The sequence below is a fragment of the Sinohyriopsis cumingii genome, chromosome 9, assembly GCF_028554795.1.
Source record: "Sinohyriopsis cumingii isolate HCF-2022 chromosome 9, ASM2855479v2, whole genome shotgun sequence".
NCBI classification, from domain to species: domain Eukaryota; kingdom Metazoa; phylum Mollusca; class Bivalvia; order Unionida; family Unionidae; genus Sinohyriopsis; species Sinohyriopsis cumingii.
Genome location: NC_142969.1, coordinates 58,077,396 through 58,092,348, shown reverse-complemented (window position 1 = coordinate 58,092,348; position 14,953 = coordinate 58,077,396). Strand labels below are relative to the sequence as shown.

At 37.5% G+C, this 14,953-nt stretch overlaps 1 protein-coding gene across 1 annotated transcript in view; it reads left to right on the top strand.

The window, feature by feature from the left end:
* Positions 1 to 14,953, top strand: part of LOC149791886 (histone acetyltransferase type B catalytic subunit-like) — a 137,026-nt gene that overhangs the window by 104,413 nt on the left and 17,660 nt on the right. The window lies entirely within an intron of this gene.

The window sequence follows — 14,953 nt, the reverse complement described above, 5'->3', positions numbered from 1 at the left end:
TTCATTGTGAAGGGTAGTGCTGTAAGTACAGTCTTGAATCATGGTGGGGTTTATTCATTGTGAAGGGTAGTGCTGTAAGTACAGTCTTGAATCATGGTGGGGTATATTCATTGTGAATGGTACTCCTGTAAGTAGTCTTAAATCATGGTGGGGTATATTCATTTTGAATGGTACTGCTGTAAGTAGTCTTAAATCATGGTGGAGTTTATTCATTGTGAAGGGTACTGCTGTAAGTACAGTCTTGAATCATGGTGGGGTTTATTCATTGTGAAGGGTATTGTTGTAAGTACAGTCTTAAATCATGGTGGGGTTTATTCATTGTGAAGGGTAGTGCTGTAAGTACAGTCTTGAATCATGGTGGGGTTTATTCATTGTGAAGGGTAGTGCTGTAAGTACAGTCTTGAATCATGGTGGGGTTTATTCATTGTGAAGGGTATTGTTGTAAGTACAGTCTTAAATCATGGTGGGGTTTATTCATTGTGAAGGGTATTGTTGTAAGTACAGTCTTAAATCATGGTGGGGTGTATTTATTGTGAAGGGTACTGCTATAAGTAGTCTTAAATCATGGTGGGGTATATTCGTTGTGAAGGGTTCTTACGTAAGTACAGTCTTAAATCATGGTGGGGTATATTCATTGTGAAGGGTACTGCTGTAAGTACCGTCTTGAATCATGGGGAGTTGTATTCATTGTGAAGGGTACTGTTGTAAGTAAAGTCTTTAATCATGGTGGGGGTTTATTCATTGTGAAGGGTATTGTTGTAAGTACAGTCTTGAATCATGGTGGGGTTTATTCATTGTGAAGGGTATTGTTGTAAGTACAGTCTTTCATCATGGGGGGGTTTATTCATTGTGAAGGGTATTGTTGTAGTACATTCTTAAATCATGGTGGAGTATATTCATTGTGAATGGAAATGCTGTAAGTAGTCTTGAATCATGGGGAGTTGTATTCATTGTGAAGGGTACAATCTTGAATGATGATGTGGTGTATTCATTGTTAAGTTTATAACTCATGACAGGCGTGAGTAAATAAGGGTGATGTAAATTTCATGTTCCAGTGAATGCTTATGATTATGTTTCAGCTGGATAGTTGAAATACGTCTCGGCTGGATAGTTGGAATATGTCTCGGCTGGATAGTTGGAATATGTCTCGGCAGGATAGTTGGAATATGTCTCGGCTGGGTAGCTGGTATATGTTTTGGCTGGGTATTGGAATATGTCTTGGCAGAGCAGGGGAGACAGCATTCTGTTGATTTCTTGTTGGTTGTATTTAGGTTGCCAATTTACTTGCTTCATAAGCTGATTTTGATGCACAGTTATCAGTTTCTCTGTATTGGGGTCAAATGTTCTTTGAATCTCAGATTATATTAACATTAGAAATATAAACACTGCTACCTCCAAAATCCAGCCTGTCCAAAAGATGAAAATATTAGTCTTTTCTGTCTCTGTACAGTATAGTCAAAGAGGAGAAACTCTGTGCCCATTAGCTTTCCTTAATACCAATGTTGCTACTCATCAACCAGATGTTTAACAGTTTGAAGCTTTTTCTCTGATATCAGCTTAGTACCACAAGACTTCTGCAAAATCATTGAATATGTTCATGATTTCAGCCCATCCATCCTGAAAGCTGGATATAGGTGTGTGTATATTTGCTACAAGTTGCAATCATGTTTTATATTTGATCCATATCTAGGATATTTTTTTATGGTTGTGGACTTTATTCTTATTGTAGATTTTTTGGTGCTTTCACTGCAAGTATTATTGTGATTTGTTTCTTCATTCAGGTTGTTACTTTCCTAAATCTTGTCATATGAGTTGAACAATGGCAGTGAAAGGTAGTAAGTTGAAAGCTAATGAAGACACACATGGGACATGTCTTATTTGAACATCTCAACCAGTAGCATTTGAGCATTATGATCAGAAGGCATCTAGTCCATTGTATTGCAGAAAAACATAATTTGCAAGGAGAGATGGCAATGACACACAGGTTGGCCTCTGGACAATTTCGTTCTTATATTCTTTGCAAAGCAACACAGATGGATCTAGATGCTTAGTGTATTTCTGGAACTTTGATGTTCAGCTTTGCCATCTGTTCAGCCCATACACTGCTGATTTCACTGCCAACCATCTATCCAGCGCAGCTGTCCATCTGGCCAAACAAGGTCAAGGTCAAGCGTGACCATGAATCTGTCATACTAGCAAACACTGCTGAATGCTGGCTGGCTGTTCTAAAGTATGCAGAGTTGTAAAGTAATCCCCCGTGGCCAGAGTGTGAATAACTTGGGTTGTAGAGTGATCCCCCATGGCCAGAGTGTGGATAACTTAAGTTGTAGAGGGATCTCCCATGGCCAGAGTGTGGCTCTGCATACTTGGATCCCATAAAGACTTTAGTTCTTCTTGAAAGCAGTGCCGTGCTAAGGTGGCAAGCAGAATCTGGAGGAGTTACTTCTTCATATGAACCTTCTGGAAAGTTAGGTTGTTGTCAATGCTTTTCATTTCAGGAAGAATGAACTCCTTTTTTGGGTAGGTAATTTTAATCCTGTCAGACAACTAAGAGGTGGTGTTCTACTGGTTTAAATGGGGTGAAAAATTAGCTGTCCTTAGCATTATGTATGGGAAGTTTCTGCATTGGTACTTCCAACAAATGATAGCCATCAAGATCAGAAAAGTTTTAGTGATTGATCTGGCAACTCTTTTTCTCTGGCGTTTTGTTTTTAAAAACAAAAAAGTTAGCTCTGATTGCTATCAAAGGTTACTGGTTTATGGAATCCAATACTTTATGGCATCATGGCAGAGAACATATTGTTCATAATAAGATCTGTCAGACATGCTAGAAATTTTTTACTTTCATAGGCCCAGAAGTTGTCAACGTTTCTTAAATGTAATCTTCTGATCTTGATGTGGCTCAACTTGATCAGTTTGTGCCTTTAGCCAGAGCCTCACTGAAGCTGCTATCATGCAAGACATGCTTTCTGATTGCTTTAGCTTTGGCATGCAAGGAAAATAACTTTAATGCCCTGTCAGTTGACCTGGTCCAAATAACCCAATTGGCTTTGTAGCCAGGAATTGTTTGCTGCTAGCTGGAAATCAAAGAGTTGTCATGATATCTCTTTGTTCAGGTCAAGACCAGAATAGCTTTTATGGGTAACTAACATTTTTAAGCATATGATAGGCTACACATGGCAGCCAGTATATTTGATGGAGGGAGAATCGGACAAAACCTTAGGAAGAACCACAGAAACTATTGGCAGTCTTTCATGTACTCACATGGGCCAAGTCTTGACTTGAACAATATAGAGAGGCAAGATGTGAGTAACCGGTAAAGAAGACACCACTTAGCCACTGGGGGGGGGGGGTGCTGGCCAGGAAATAGGATATAACCCCTCCAACCCTATGATTATAGCTGAAGTGAGTAAAACATTTAGTATATTCTGAAGTCGCAGGTAGGTAACCCAATGGGTATATTTTGAAGTTGCAAGTGGGTAATACAATTGGTGCATTCTAAAGTCATAAAAGAGCAGATACACCTCATGAAAATTTTCAGCTTATAATATTTGAGCAAGGGGTCCCGAGTGGTCTAAAGTGCTCACCATTCTGGATCACTGTCATCTCACCTCTGTCTGCGTGGGTGCGAGTCCAAGGCTCGGCTAGTATGGGTACGTGGGAAAGCCTGCCAGTAGCTTCTTGTGGGTCTGTGGTTCTTCCCTGGGTTTTCCAGGGTTCTTCCTCCACCAGTTATACTGGCCGCCATGTATAGCCTATCTTGTGCTGAAAAATGGTGTTAAACCCTAAAACAACAACAATATTTGAGCAACCTCTGCAGGCCGTAATTTCAAAAATGATATTTTGATCTGAGATAGGATGGCTGACATGCACAATCATCCTTCTTAAGATAAGAATTGAATCTGCTGGGTTCATTTACTTTGGCCCAGACAACCACCAGACCCATTTAATGTCACTACAACCTCATCACAGGTGTGGGTTTAGCACTTGCTCTGCATTTACCTGGAATTCTTATCAGTAGGAAGTATTCTTTTCCTCATCAGTATATAATGTTATGTGATCTGGGAATGTATTCAAAGGTGAAGACTTATGTTTTAGTAAATAATATTTCTCAGAGAATACTAGCCCAGTGACGTTATTATAAAGCCCATCCACTCCTCCCCACGAATGTAATCATCCTAACAGATATGTCCTTGGCTTAAAACTGGTCAATGTCCAGTTAATGGGTAGCCATCAAGAGGTGTTACAAGATGGCAATGTGCAAGAGGTATTTCCATTATAAGGTGTATATACAGCTTTTTCACTTTTCCTTCTAAGCAGAGAAAGTCTGACAACATTTTGCACCTTTTGCCAGAAGTTATTCTTTCTTTGACAATTTGTAGTTCACACAAAATGCTGTGTTTACAAAGAAATTAAGCTTCTCCAATGATCAACCAGTTTTAGTTGGGTACCCCTATGTTTCGTAATATAGGAGAGAGAAGCCAACATGGCTAAAACACAGTTTTTACTTTATGGCAACAAGATGTCACACTGATATGAACTGAACAATACCGTGCTTATCAGTAGTTTGCTTTTGTCAGCTTGGTAATTATTGATAATAAGAATTATTCATCAAATCTTAGTTCCAGGAGCACACAGCATTGAGAATAGACAGACTGCAGGCCTTGTGTGGATTTATGTACTTTGGAACAATTCTTGTTGAATTTAGAAATCAACAAATATTTGATCAATCTTTTGGCTGAAGGGTAAATTTTAGTTTGTGCACAAAATATTCTGGCTGTGTTAGAGATTTTGACTCACTGGTGTCAAGGGATTCTGGTTGTATTAAGTGGGTGGCTGCTGATCAGGGTTGGCCATTCAATAGGGTGAACACTCTTGTTGGAAAAGACAATATTTTTGGGAGGTCTGAATTCAGGAGGTTGCAGAGCTTTTTTTCCTAATGTTAATATGATGACGTAAATATTTTTAGAGAATGATTTTCTAAAAGATTTGCTTTTTGTTTCAATTAATGGTAAAGTTTTGTGTTAAATATATTGTCACAGACTTGTGCTATTTGACTGAGGAAACATTTCATTAGTCATACTCCTTGAGATGAATTTTCAGAGTATAATATGTTTCATGTGTGGAGAATATTTTCTTGTCATGTTATCTTGATATCTATATTATGATTATTTTTTTCATGAAGAAATCTATTTCAGAACTAAAAGACATGCCATGTATGTGTTCATATTAAAAAAGTTAACATTAGGCCAGCTGTCAGTTTTACAGGGATAAACTATGGACAGGTGGCTAAAATTACAAACAGGACTTCCTTGGACTATTGATAGACATCTGTCAGGGTAAACAGATCTGGTCAGTGCAGATTAAGAAAAAAGTTAAGAATTGGTTTGAGTCTAACACTTACAGAATATTTTCTCAGATCTATTTGATACAGCAAAAAGCAACATAGGTATTGTGGAAAATGGTTTTGTATTGAGTACTTTAATGGTAGATTTACTGTTGCTAATAGAATTTTGCTGGAGAACTGATCTTTGCTAGCCAAGGTTCCAATCTGATAGTACTATCTATACCTTGGTGAAGTGAATAGATCTACTGGTGCTTTGTTCTAGCGACATCTATTGGATTTCATGAGTTGCCTCCCTTAGTATGTAATGCCAACTAACCATTAGCATGGTACATTGTACATCAGCTGATAATGGGGAAGGCAATTGACCTAAAAAAGAATACTTTGTACATGTAACATTGAAAATATGGCTATGTAATAGAGGTAAGCCATTGCAGGTGTTATTTGAGCGAAATGTATTTTTGCATTTGAGTGAAAGGCATTTGTGCCAACATGGACTGGCACTGGAAAATTATGAGTCCATTCAGGTTGTATGCTCCCCTTGTCTCATTCATGTAGGAACAGTGTTCAGATTTGAACAACAAATTCACAGGCCCGAAGCACAGAAATATCTGCTCGATATGCCAAGGTATATGTAGGCTTATCACGTCAGAACCTTGGCTAGCAAAGACGTGGAGAACTGTAATTGTAGCTTTACTCTCTCTACACACTTGAGTAGAATGTAAATGGATATTTTAGGATTTGATGACCATAATTGTAGTTTTACTGTGGCGGTTAGAGTTTTACTGGCTACACACAAGTGGATGTAAACATATATTTGTAACACTGAAATTGCCATTAACTTGCTAAAATCCTAAGATGCAAGACTTTTCCACTTTCTAATGTAGACACTTGAACCAAACAAACTAAATTCTCAAAATAATGCCAAAGAATAATGAGTTGTAGCACGTTGTCAGAGGGAAGGCATAATAACTGTAGCACAATATCACCTGGAAGGCATAATGAGTTGTTGCACATCGTCACAGGGAATGCATAATGAGTTGTGGCACATTGTCACAGGGAAGTTATAATGAGTTGTAGCACATTATCACAGGGAATGCATAATGAGTTGTGGCACATTGTCACAGGGAAGTTATAACGAGTTGTGGCACATTATCACAGGGAATGCATAATGAGTTGTTGCACATTGTCACAGGGAAGTCATAAGAAGTAGTGGCACATTGTCACAGGGAATGCATAAGTTGTGGCACATTGTCACAGGGAAGTCATAATGAGTTGTTGCACATTGTCAGAGGGAAGGCATAAGAAGTTGTGGCACATTGTCACAGGGAAGGCATAATGAACTCTAGCACAACACATGGAAGGCATAATGAGTTGTGGCATGGTATAACAGGGAAGGCATAATGAGTACGGAACATGGTCACATGGAAGGCATAATGAGTTGTGGCACATTGTCACAGGGAAAGCGTAATGAGAGATGGCACATTATCACATGGAAGGCATAATGAATTTGGAACAATTTCACTGAAAAAGCATGAGTTGTGGCACATTGTAACATGGAAATGAGGTTTTCTTTTAAAGAGATTTTATTATGTCTAGTTGGTGAAAGTCCTGTTGAGTTGACTACCAGAGTTGCTACCTTGAAAAGTTGATGTTATCACTTATTTTTATGCATCATGTTGGCATGGAATTTTCACAAGAAACAACCCTTTTTCATAGCAGTAATGTGATACTTGCTACTGTTGCATTTTTATATCTTTTCTTGGTGGTAGTCTTCAGTCCTAAGATGCCATTCCCTCCTCCCTCCAATAAGTAATAGGTGACTGGAATAAAAAAATGATCTCAGACTGATAGCTTAGTTCACTTCTGACCATTGGAATATTACCCTTCTTTTCCTTGGACTTTGTTGTCCATTGGCATTTCTACTGTCATTTGCATATATTTTGTGCTGTATAGTGTTATTTTCTCACCATTTTTTGGTTTATTTTTGTGTATCTGTATACATTTTCAAAGATTTGGAGGGTTTTTTGTACATTGCTAGTGAAGCTGTGCTTCTTTTGTTTTATCCCTCTAATAGTAGCCACTGTCAGGTAAGGTATTTCCAACCCTTTCGGTTGTTTCCATTCATTGTTGAATTTTTATATATCCCTTTCAGTCTTTAATTGTGTGTCACTATGTTGGAAAATGTGGTTTCAAAAAGGCAATGAGGAACATGTACATCACATGTTGTGAGTGTTCAGCATGAGATCTACAACTCCTCAGGAAGTCATTGGGCCAATAAGGGCCATAATAAGGGTCCCATCTTCTATAGAGGAATCACTCAGTTCCCATCAGGGGCTATGGCACATTCTGATATAAGCAAATTGCCTACTTCAGCTTCATGTAGTCAAGTTGCCTGATTCAGTGAGGTATTTGGAGTTGGGAAGTCACCTGCATTCACTGGAGGAGGGTAACTGAGGGAGAAATCCATGGCACTTTCCAGCATAGAGAAGTTACCAGTATTAATGACTGGTTATCAGGAAGTACCAGGTATAGACCACCAGGAAATGTGTCTAGTGACAGTTATAGAAGGTCAAGCACCACACATTGGATAATGGGCATGGATCACCAGGTAATGTTCCAAGTACCAGGTACAGACCACCAGGAAAAGTGTCTAGTGACAGTTATAGAAGGTCAGGCACCAGGCATTAGATAATGGGTATGTATTACCAGGTAATGTTCCAAGTGCCAGGTACAGACCACCAGGAAATGTGTCTAGTGACAGTTATAGAAGGTCAGGCACCAGGCATTGGATAATGGGTATGGATCACCAGGTAATGTTCCAAGTGCCAGGTACAGACCACCAGGAAATGTGTCTAGTGACAGTTATAGAAGGTCAGGCACCAGGCATTGGATAATGGGTATGGATCACCAGGTAATGTGCCAGGTACAGACCACCAGGAAATGTGTCTAGTGACAGTTATAGAAGGTCAGGCACCAGGCATTGGATAATGGGTATGGATCACCAGGTAATGTTCCAAGTACCAGGTACAGACCACCAGGAAATGTGTCTAGTGACAGTTATAGAAGGTCAGGCATTGGATAATGGGTATGGATCACCAGGTAATGTTCCAAGTACCAGGTACAGACCACCAGGAAATGTGTCTAGTGACAGTTATAGAAGGTCAGGCATTATATAATGGGTATGGATCACCAGGTAATGTTCCAAGTACCAGGTACAGACCTTCAGGAAATGTGTCTAGTGACAGTTATAGAAGGTCAGGCATTAGATAATGGGTATGGATCACCAGGTAATGTTCCAAGTACCAGATACAGACCACCAGGAAATGTGTCTAGTGACAGTTATAGAAGGTCAGGCACCAGGCATTAGATAATGGGTATGTATTACCAGGTAATGTTCCAAGTGATATTCACCAAGGTCTATCACCAAGTCCTGGACACTGGGTAGCATTCACTGGGTGATGGAGTGTGCAGCCATGATTATTTGGGTGTGATATTAATGACTCAGTAGCAACCAACGAATTCATGCCACTTGCAAAAAAATAATGAATTCTTAATCTGCTTAAATCGGAATAAAATAACCTTTTTGCCATTGAGAGCATGGCATGATATCAGCGGTGGCATCAATAATGGTCCCGTACTACAAATCACGATATTGGTTGAAGTACATTGTGACCCCACATTAACATGGTAGTTGGGAGCCATAGAACCTGACTGTGTTATAGACCGAATCATGTTATAAGCAACCAGGTCACGTAGCTGAAGAAAATTATGCATGTACGTCAAACAAATTTGTAGGTGGTGGTGGAGGGGGATAGGTAATAAATGCGGGCGGTAAAATACGTGCTTCATTGGCACAGTTACCATCTTTAATAATTGCATATTAAATGAGAAATACACCTGTAGCGAAAACAGAGAAGGCATATATAATATTGTACTTTATTCAGAGAACCACACATTGATACATATAATTGTATACTGTTTATATATACATGTCTAGTGTATAGCATGAGTTGAGTATCAACACCCTGTACTCACCTGCGAATTTCAACACATACATTGAATCTACAAGTAATTCCATCGAAAATATGCACACACAGATTTAAAATATTCAATAATATTGTCTTAGGTCATATAGGTCTGAGTTCCAGGGGAAAATAATAGCACAATCACATAACGAATGATGAAGAAAAGGTGCAGAAAACTTGTCTGCAGTTTTAGTCACCAAGATCAACCAGCAGGCTAGCAGCAATAAAAACAAGTGAAATTTGTGTATATCAGTGAATAGGACTGCAAATATAGTTTTACATGTATATAGTTTACATAATTGTTTTACTTTTATTTTGTTATTTTCATATAATGCAGTATTGACCATCAAAGTGGATGGAGCTTGTGTCGAGGTTTCTTCACTAATTATTTTAAAAATTCAGTCATTTATTTCTTTTCACTAAATGCGATTCTAGAGGGTTGGCAGCATTGGTGATGCCCCAAGTCACATTCACTGTGACACCAGGCAGCAAACACCAGCTATTAGGCCTAAGGCGCCAATCACTGGGTATGGTGTATGGTGCAGATTTGCCATTTTTGGTCTCTGGTCACCAATCATGGAGCATTGAGTGTGATTACCAATCACAGAGTGTAGAGCAACCAACACGTAAAAATATGCTGGGTTTCAGGTACCAAGTTGTGACCACTGGTCTAGAGGAAGGGATTGGTTCTCTTTTATTATTCAGTTCTAATGAGGAACTGACTTTGAGTTTCGAGTACTAGTCTGTGGGGAGGAATCAGGTAATTATTCCTCCCTTTTCTTTTCAACCCCTATAAAGCTTAAAGCTTGGGTATGTGAGAAAGCTTATCAATGGCTTCCTGTGGTGAACTAATTTTAATTCTGTAATCATTACCTGTTATAATTCCATGATTCTCTGATCACTCCACTATGATATCCTTCAGTCTCATTTATGTCAAAGAACAATGGTATTCTGATTATTGGAAGTGGACTAAAATATCAGACTGGGATCATATTGTTTTTTTTGTTTTTTTTAAAAATATTCTAGATATTAGGTTACTAATTGAAGGTGGGAATAATGGTGTTGGACTGGGAACTAGCACCAGAAAATCAGACAAGAGATAGAATGTGTGCATAATCTAAAATCTGTAATTTTACCAAGTCTGCATTTTGTTTGCATTTCATTTTCACTAAATTTGCTTTTCATCTGTATTTTTTCTTTATTTCAATTGCATTTAGTTCAGGTTTGTATTATACCTATTATGACCTCTCCTTCAATAACTCATGTACAGTGGGATCCTGAAACTTAGGCTGCATCATGAGGGTGTGATTTTCCGAGGGACCTTTCAAAAACCAAGAAAGGAATGGGGAACACAGAGAAAAAAAAGTGGGGTGATGGCAGTGGTTACATTTTTGTATAATCATTTTATAGTTATGTTGAGAATAAAATATTGCATGAACAGCTTTTTTGTAATGGAATTGTTTGTTTTTCTTTATAAATTACCTTATACATGTAATTCATTAAATGATCTTGAAAAGATCATTTAAAAACACTATTCAATACACTACATATGTAGCGGAACACATGGTGTACTGTCACTGCTTTTTGTGTTGAATTAATACATTCTAGTTGTTATTGATCAGTCTAAATTAAATGAGATTGTTTTTATTCTGAAAGGTAGACTCAGATTTCAAAATGTTCAAGAAAGAAGAGAAAAAACAGGATAGGGAAATAAAGACAAATCCAGTCTGAAATAAATACCGTAGTTTTGAGTGGGGAATATGACACAAATAAATTTACAACTTACATTTTGTCCACCTTCATGTCATGAAATCCATAAAACTCCATAATGTTTATCATTTTAAATCCATTTATTTGGATAAATACATGAATTCTATTGTAAGTCACATACCACTAATACCAGTACAAATATAGTTGTCCAGAATGAAATAGATCACAATCTCCTATGATATGTTAACTGCATACACCATACAAATAAACAATGAAAATTAAATCCACACTTTTGTACTTCAAAGTGTCCTATAAATATTACGAAGGTGATCTGGTACAAAGCCTAAGAATTCATCCTGGTCATCATACACATCTGATATAATGTAATATGTGTTAGGTTTAACATCAATTTGAACCATTTTACATCTTTAGTACACATCTATCATGTGTAGAAAGATTTAAGAGTAAAACCTGATCATTATAGCTGTACAATTATTTTTCATGGAAGAAATTTTTAAGTGCTTTAAAATCTTGAGAGAACACATTCACCATCAAGCCAGTGAAGCCGTGTGACCAACCATAGCTGCCTTTATCTTCACTTTCATGTGAGCGTGCTTATGTAAAGACTGATCTTGGGCTTGCTGAGTGGCACTATGATATTACAGTTTTTTGATTTAATGATATGCCACAGCTGATTAGGGTCGTATGTCCAGCATAATCACATGGAGTTCAAATAAACTTTGTTCACTGAATATATGACAACACTTAGCATGGAAGAAGTATCACATTAGCAGGTCAGTCAAACAGTTGTCAAGTGGAAAACAAAAAAGGTGTTGCCTTCACCAGCTAAGAGAATTTATTATCATGTACAGAGGGAGTTTTAGGACTAATAGGCACTGAGCAAGTATCAGATTAGCTGCTCGATCAAAGGATTGACAACTGGGAAAACAAAGCAAGTGCTGCCTTTACAAGCTGAGAGCTTTGCAGTGGCAGATAACTTAAGAAGTATTACTGGGGAATAAAATCATACTTGTAAAAAAAAAGAGGTAAATTTAACCCTTTACCTCATAGAGTGTATGTCTTCTTAAACAGTTAATATACATGTACCAAAGTTACACAGTGCAGTGCACTATAAATAGAACACCTGTTACTTTTTTGACCCCATACACATAGGCATGTCTGTTAACTGTTAAGCAGTGTAAAATATGTTAGGTTTAACATTAATTTGAACCATTTTACATCTTTAGTACACATCTATTATGTGTAGAAAGATTTAAGAGTAAAACCTGATCATTATAGCTGTACAATTATTTTTCATGGAAGAAATTTTTATGTGCTTTAAAATCATGAGAGAACACATTCACTGTCAAGCCAGTGAAGACGTGTGACCAACCATAGCTGCCTTTCCTCATACTTTGAAATTTACAAGTTTTTGTCTATGTCTATATCACTTGATCATCTAAATTTGATAATTTATAACATTTCACTGTTGCCTACATCAGTATCAGAAACTTTATCTGAGCTATAGAAGCTTCCATTGTAGTGATTCTTATTGTGCAAACTCGAAAGTACTGAATGAAATCTACCTCCATTTTGGAGAGTGGAGAATACAATCCAATTACTTTAAATAGCAGATTACAACTAGAGCTTAAACAGTGACCACATAATCTGACATAATGGTCATTCACATCAATAAATGTAGTATCCAATAGGGTTTTTTCCGTGAAGGTGGCACTATGAAAACCAGCTCAAAATGGCTGATGTTTACAGCAGGCATCAAAAGGCGCTTCCATGAGAATGGTTTAAAGGCGTTAAGAGGTTCTTTCTTGCAAATCTGGTAGAGGCATCCATAGGTGCTTCCAGGAGAATGTAGGTGTCCAAAGGTGTACATGAGGTAAAGCGATAAATCAATTTTTTTTTTTTAATGCATCAGTCACAAACTGTTTGTCGAACATAACACAGAATATAATAAAAACAAGGGTTGTTTGGTCTTGCTTGAAAATGGAAGCAGTACACCTGCTACCAAACACCCAATGTGATGAAATATTGCAGGTCCATCTTCATCGATTTAAGATGCAGCAATTGCATTCCCCAAGTTGTAGACCAAAACACAGCTGGCACTTAATTGGATTCTCACAGAAGTACATACAGGTATCAGAAGTACATACAGGTATCTATGTGATGGTCAATTAACTCTTTTCATGTTTGAATGGAATAAGGCTTATCAGTTATACGGATTACAGTAAAACAGAGTTAAAGGTTTAAAACACAAATGTCACCTGACAGAATATGTTTAATTGGTGTTTATTTCATAGTGTTGCTTCCAGTTAGCATTTACCAACATTTCTCATAAGTTTTCTGCCTGGTAACCATCAATGCTAATAATCGGTTACCTGGGTACCTGATTACAGGGAAATTGTATTAAATGTGAACATGAACTGATTTGTAGTAGGTTCACACATGCCAACCCCCAAGAGAGGTATAAACATAATTTTATTACTAATACAAGTGGCAAAAAGCGTAAGGTGAGCAATCAATATATTGCATGCCATAATTACAGAAAAATATGAAAAATGTACATATTTTATTTAATATACATTTATTTTTGCTGCTTACTTGGATCTGTAGTTAAATTATATCCCCATATTGGCTAAATCCATGAGGATTAGTAAATAAAACAGGTATAGACACAAAAGAAATGGATAAATTATTTATGCATAACACTCACTTGAGCTAGTCTACATGTCTACAGTAACTTTCTCAACTAGTCCACAAATGATTGTTGTAGTATCCTCTACCTACCTGCCATAGTTTGTCCCTAAATGACGATCTGCAGCAACGTGTTCTTAATTTCAACAAAATCCCCCTCCTACAACATTTTTCAGTCATATAACATCCAACAGTCACATCGATACAGCCCGTTTTTTTATGTGATATCTGTTGCCATTTACTTTCAATTTAGACTGGACCACTACGTATTTAGTATCAAAATAGAATGACTCATGACAAGTGGTTTCACATTCAAGAACCCATCTGTTTTCTTGGAACTATTTTATGTAAATTTAATGCAAAAATTACCATATTTAAACAAGTGGTCAATTTTAATTAGATTTTCTTCAGTGTTATTAAATAACAAAGATTTCCCTTATATTTAAATATTTCATTGATAAATTTCATTCTGTATAGTTGTCCATTTCGTTCATTTTTCTCTCCTAACATGGTATAAGAAGTGCATGTTATGGTAACCAAGTTTTAGTGTTACCTTTGCGAAGACAAAAATATGTCTTTGGTTTCCTGCTAATGAAAAAGAGTCCAGTAAACATGTGAACAGCAGGCCTGACTTTAACAGCTAATACTTGGACCAGGGCCACGGACTTGAGGCAAAAATGGCATTAGTTAAATTAAACATTTATATTGTGCTTTCTTTTGAATTGTACAGTGAAACCTGTCTTCAAAGAGAGCTGCTATGTGAGACCACCTGTCTTGAGAGATTATTTTCTCAGTGCACAAAATTAATGATTATATAGCATCATGACCAGTTATAAAGGACCACCTGTCTTGAGAGACCATACTTACTTGGCAGAAAGGTTGGTCTTTCAAGATAGGTTCTACTGTAGTACATATTTAAATTTTATTTTGTTGAATATTTCTTGATCAATACCATGGACAGGCATGAAGTTAGGAAGGTCTAGCTTTAAACAGAGGCGTAGCTGGGGGGGGCAGGGGGGTACATATGTCCCCGGGCGCCAAGGTACAGGGGCGCCAAAATGAGGCTTACAACGTTACATTATAATAAGTAAACAAGGGTAATATTCAAAAATGTGATTAAACGGGGAGGGGGCTGGGGCGCCAATTTTATAGTTCGTCCCCG